The following is a 6,115-nucleotide window of genomic DNA, read 5'->3' on the forward strand; positions in this document are numbered from 1 at the left end:
ATCCTAGAGAATTATTATAATAAATATCCTATCCAACAAAAAAACTCAAAGCACTGATAAAGTACATACCTATAGTTTAACTACATAGTTGAAATTTCTAGATAATAAATAATAAATAAATCTTTGAAATTGATGAAGAAACAATGCAAGGCCTGCAAAATAATTTTTTATAACACCGTTTTTTCGGGTATATTGGTTTTTATTGTGTTTAGTATACTTGTTATTACTGTTCTCTGTTTACTTAGATTTAAATCAGGCTGCTACACCGCTAGGAACAGAACGGAAAAAAATATTACAAATTTATTAATAGACTTTGTATTGTGCATAAAAGTTTAAAGTTTAATTTAATGTTATCAGAATTTTTAATAAAGAGCAACTAACAATAGAAAACTTGGATAAATCTTCAATTTAATTAATGATTTTAGTTTTTTTATAATACATAATTGGTAATTATGTTCTTAAAACCACTTCTCCCCTCTACCTTTGTGATAAGCTTTTATGTAGGTGTAATTTTCATAACGTTAACTTACGTCAGATTGATTCTCTGTCTATGCCTCGTTTCCGAAGTAGTTTGTTTACAAGATCTTTTACTTTTAATGCTGTCAAATTATATAATTCTGTACCTTCTGCATTTAAATCAAAATCAGTAAACAATTTTAAGAAGCTTATTAAGGTATATTTATTACCATCAGCATAATACGTAATTTTGTTTCTTGCTTATTTTTATTTGTTTTCTTGTTTGAATTGAATAATATGTGTTAATTTATCTTCATTTTATTTTAGTTCTAATTTCAACGGAATATATGTTTATTTTAGGAATTAAGTTCATTGTAATTGCTTCTGCTAGGGTTTAAGTGGAGTAGCATCAGCTAGACTTCGCCATAGCAGAATGCCAATATGTATCAGCACACTATTTAATTAATAAAGGCATTTATTATTATTATTAATTATGCCATTCCTAAAATAATGCTGGATTATTAAAAAAAACAATTGTAACGGTACTGAATTGCAGAGCTTTATGATTAATTGATTATACAGGATAAGGTTACTATGAATGGGCAGGTAGTGTAGCACTTTTTCATTTTTTTTACATTTGTTTAAACTTTCACCAAATAATTGGTGGCTCAGAAGAATTGACGAAGAATTTGCTTTTTATAAAAATAAACACATAATAAATAAATTTCGTTGAAACTTTTTTTTTGAAAATAATTAACTAGCAAACTGTAAACTTTTTTTCAATTTTATTGAAAATTATTTATACGTTTTTCACTTACAAATTTAACGTTACCTTGAATATTTCGCAAATTTTTTCTTTTTCTGTGGTTATAAAATTGCATTTCGCAGCAGGTTAAAAAAAATTGTAAGGTTTTTGAAAAAAACTAGCAAATATACGTACGTATGTTTTATGTTTCATTTATTCCAATGTAACGTGTTTTGGATATACATAATTAAATTTATTTCACAAAAATATTAAATAAATTTATTCAATTTCACATTTTATATTTTTTATATAATCATAAAATTATTTTTTTATTAATGTTTACCTCATTTTAAAACTGTTTATTCATCACATTCAATTGACAAAATACATATTTATGCCAAAAACTGCGTTGTGTTAAATTTTTATTAGAATATTTTCGCATTTATGAACGAAGAAGCTATAATATTCACAAACTCTTCATTTGGACGAATACGGTCTAATAAATAACGATTTAAACAGTTCTACTATTGTTATTAGCGTTTTGCATCATTTGCGAGCAGACATTTGATAAACTCACTTCTCGCCAAACTGAAAGGAAGACCTCAGACGTACACTTTATAGGTACTTAGGTAAAATTATTTTTACAGGAATTGCGTCAAGTGTTCTCTGCAGGCTCTTAAATACCTTTTAAAGAAAAATTTTGAAAGATATTATGCGCTTTACTATTTTTTCACCAATTGGTCAAAAACACGTATCAAAATCAATTGATTTGTAAAAATTTTACTGCAAAAATATTTTATATTTGTTAATTTTCAAATAATTTATGACTTATTGAAATATGTAGTAATAATAATAATTTGTAAAACAAAAGAATCCAAAACTCTAATAACTGAAGCAAATTAACCACCGGGAAGCACAATCCTAGCTTCGCTTTTCAAATGAAAGCCGGTAAAAGTAAAACCTCTGTGTTAAAAGTAATAATTCTTATTTAATAAATTTAAAAAATATATTTGTTTCTCCGGTAAATTTAAGAGGATAGATACGTCGCGAGCGGAATTTATGACACAAATACTATAAATTTTGACTCTTCTAAAGCTCTTTTATGAAATAATTTTACAATTCCACCATAATTTATGAGAAAATAAGTGATTTAATATCAAAATGCGAATTAAAATAAACGACATATTCCCGCTAAAATGCAATTATTCATTTTGTTGCATTATATCAAAATACACCAATATGCCAAAATCGTTGACGTATAATTGGAATTAAGAAAAGGTGAAAAAACCAACTGTACAAAGTAACTGGGCAGCTCCAATTTTTTACCTCTATGAGAGGTGGTTTTAGGTGCGGATAAAGTTGACGCTCCTGATACTTATTTAGCTGTAAAATTAAGCTTAAAAAATATGCAAACATTGTAAGTAAAAGTCTCAGGTCAACGAAATTTTTGGAGTTCATTGAATCTTTCGATCAGAAAAACACAAAATCTTTTATGACACAGTCAGGTTTGGTTTCTTTAACAAGATCCAAAACCGATAACTAATGCCGTAACAATAAAGAATCTCAAGGAGAATCAGGACACCACCTCCTCAGTTTTTTCCCCCTGATGCCACATCACTAAATAATGAAAATTTATGACACCTGCTTTGTCAAAACATATCTCCATATCTGCATTGTTGAGATTTTTCTCCCGAGTCACTGCCCTATTGTCTATGCAACTCTCTTTATTATAATATTGCCAATAAATATTTATAATCCTTGATCATTGTTACACATCAGAAAAAGACCAGTGGGAGCTAATGAACCCCAACATTGGAAATCGAGTAAATAGTTCTCGTAACAAAGAAGAATTTGCGAATTCGCGACAAACATTTAAACAACAAATCGGGGTCAGACGCGGATTTTCTACAAATAACTCGTCACGAATACATTAAAAGTCCAACTAATGATAATGACCTTGTCTAAATTATGAAAAAATGGACTTTATCGAAGCGGAGAGGATTACAATCTGTGCAATGAAAGTAATCGAAACGAAAGCGATTTTTTCATGATTGTGGTAGTGACTGAAAAGTCAAGAGAGGAGTTTCTCGACGTGCTTTCTTTCCCAGATTTATGTGAGTATTCTAAATCTAATCCAACAGTTGTATCGTCAGTTTATGTCGTCACTGCAGGAAAGTTACACTCAGAAAACATTTACATAAAAGACAAACAATGCCAAGAATTATCCACTTTGTTTTTGTTTTGAATGTATGTTAATTGAAGATTTTTCAGATATTTGGTGACGAAAAAGGGATCTAAATGTTTTCGAAATTAAGTCAATATGGTTAATTTTTTAATTGCGTTGTTTGTTGAAAAAATTACGTTTCGATTTGGAATGAGGATTCAGAATAGGATATAGGTTTTTGGACAAATCGCGAACTGTTAGCTTATCAATATTCATGGCGGCCATAAACAGTTCAATTATTTCATGAAGATGCTAATTCTTTCACAAACGCTGATTTCATTGAAGTTTCTGACGTTTCTTGTTATTCAATTTTTATCATAGAAATCAGACTTATACATGAATGGGATCAGAAAAAACTGCGGTTGTTTTCAGTGTTACCTTAATTTATAGGTAAAAGATTATAAGTGGAAGTTTGCTTTATTCATCTTGGGGATTCCTGACACATCATCCATTTTTTTTTGAATTGGCAAACCGCGGTATATATTTTCAAAATTGAGGATAGATTTATTGTGTCTTGGCCGTACAAATGTCATAGGGGCTTAACCTTAGAAGACACCAGAGATGAATGGTCTTAGTTTTTAATAAGCAACTCTGGGCTTTCCACTTTTATTATGCTAATTAAAAGAAGCGATTTTTTTAAAATTTAATGCTCCGTTATATGTTAAAACACTCAGTACAGTACGAGTTCATTAAATACGATTTATGAAACATTCATAATGTGGGCATTTGATGAATGAATGAATATCATTTTGGCTATGTTGGAAGAGACACCTGCATGCTTCAATTTAGTATGATATGAACAAAAGGTGAACGTTCTTAATGAATTCTTAATTGCAGAATAATTATCTACACGGATATCAACGTAATTTAACGTAAGATTTGTTGCTTAAATTGAGCACAATTATGTAATTGGTGTATTAAAACAATAAACATAAAAATTACAAATTGGGTGTAAAAAGCAGGTAATGTGAAGTGCAACAAGTTGGACCTGTTATTGTGTTATTCTCTAATTTTTTCAGGGACAGTTTTAAACTATTTTTATACTAATTACAAACTAGTATGGTCAATAATGAGTGGTTTTATGTAAAACAAATATTTAAGTAATAAAAATACAAGTATTTGTACTACAACCCATTTGCATTTTGCCATTTTGCTTCTAGAAATGACAAAGTTAATAAGTATTAGCAGTATTACTAAATATTAAAGCATTTGACACTTTATTAGCAATTTTATCATTGTTTTTATTTTAGTTCAAAAGATTTGGTTGTACTGGGAGCAGATTAACAAATTCTACTCATTTTTTAGTTAGGTATAAATTTATTTCCCACTCGCAGTAGATTGAAAATTGTATTCATAAACAAAGAGGAATGATATTTCTAATTTTCACGTATTTATTAAGATCGAATTTTATTATATTGTTTGCCTAATGCATGATGTATATTTCCACTTACATAATATCAAGTTTAACCATATCTAATTGAAACAATTTTATGTATGTATGCGATGACAAGTGTTGGTTTTATTCATTTTTCAAAAGGTGTAAAATGAAACCGTTTTCTTACTTTACGAGAAATTGTCAAATTTTGACAAATTCACAAAGTATTTTTTAAATATCTTTGGGAACGTGGTAAAGTAATAAATCGCGTGTCACCCTGTTTATAAATAAGTATCGGGGGTTTAAAAATATAAATCTTATATCAAATGGCTGTACCTATATTTCTATACTCTCTTTTGTTTTTAAATAAATGGGTTTTATTTCAAACTGACGCAATACAACCCGTATTGAAGACTAATAATATGAAAGATACTGAAAGGTTGAATACTCGACATACACTGATTAAATCGAGTATTAATTACAGAAAACTTTGTATTTATAACTTGTATTCTAGTCCTATCTGTTTTTTTTTCTACTTTTTTGTCTATTAAAGATATGTATTTGCGAATATTTATTTAACATATGAAATAAAACCTGGTAGGCTGATGGATAGGTATGAAATTAAAAAAAAAGCTTCATTTTAATTTCTGAAAAAAAATTCGTACATAACTAAATACGAGTAGGCTGATGGATAGGTATGAAATTTAAAAAAAGCTTCATTTTAATTTCTGAAAAAAAATTCGTACATAATTAAATACGAGTATGTAGGTACACAGTGCTTCATTAGTAATGACCTACTTAACAGATTTATCTTTATGAAATCAAGAAGTAAATTCTTCTTGATTTCAGTTCATTATTTTTTCATAGATTTCTTTTTGATGCATTGTAACAAAGTATACAAGGAATGCGAAAAAACTGGTGCATAATGTTGTCAATTTAGGTAATATATTGGGTTTGTAGCTGTTTATTTACGAATTTTGCATTCAATTTCATTTGCATGTTCTTACTTGAAAATGACAAGATTATTTATGTGATTGTTTAACGAAATTTTGATTTTAATAAAAGACGTAAGAATAGTTAGTATTTTTTAGGAGAATTATTGCGTTCTATTATGCGAACGAAGATTTTTGGGTGATGAGTGGAGATATTCCAATTTGACCTGCAGGAATGAATATCTTGCAAAATATTCTAATAAAAAAAACTATGAAAATATTTAATTTATAAATCGATTTAAAAAATCGAGGGGCAAATTTTCTTTTGTTTTTCTATGACACTCCGATGCTAGAATCATATACAGTAACCCTGTATATTTTTT

This window comes from Tribolium madens, unplaced genomic scaffold (genome assembly GCF_015345945.1).
Source record: "Tribolium madens isolate multiple individuals breed KSU strain unplaced genomic scaffold, Tmad_KSU_1.1 Scaffold_96;HRSCAF=242;Tcas5.2_LG5, whole genome shotgun sequence".
NCBI lineage: Eukaryota > Metazoa > Arthropoda > Insecta > Coleoptera > Tenebrionidae > Tribolium > Tribolium madens.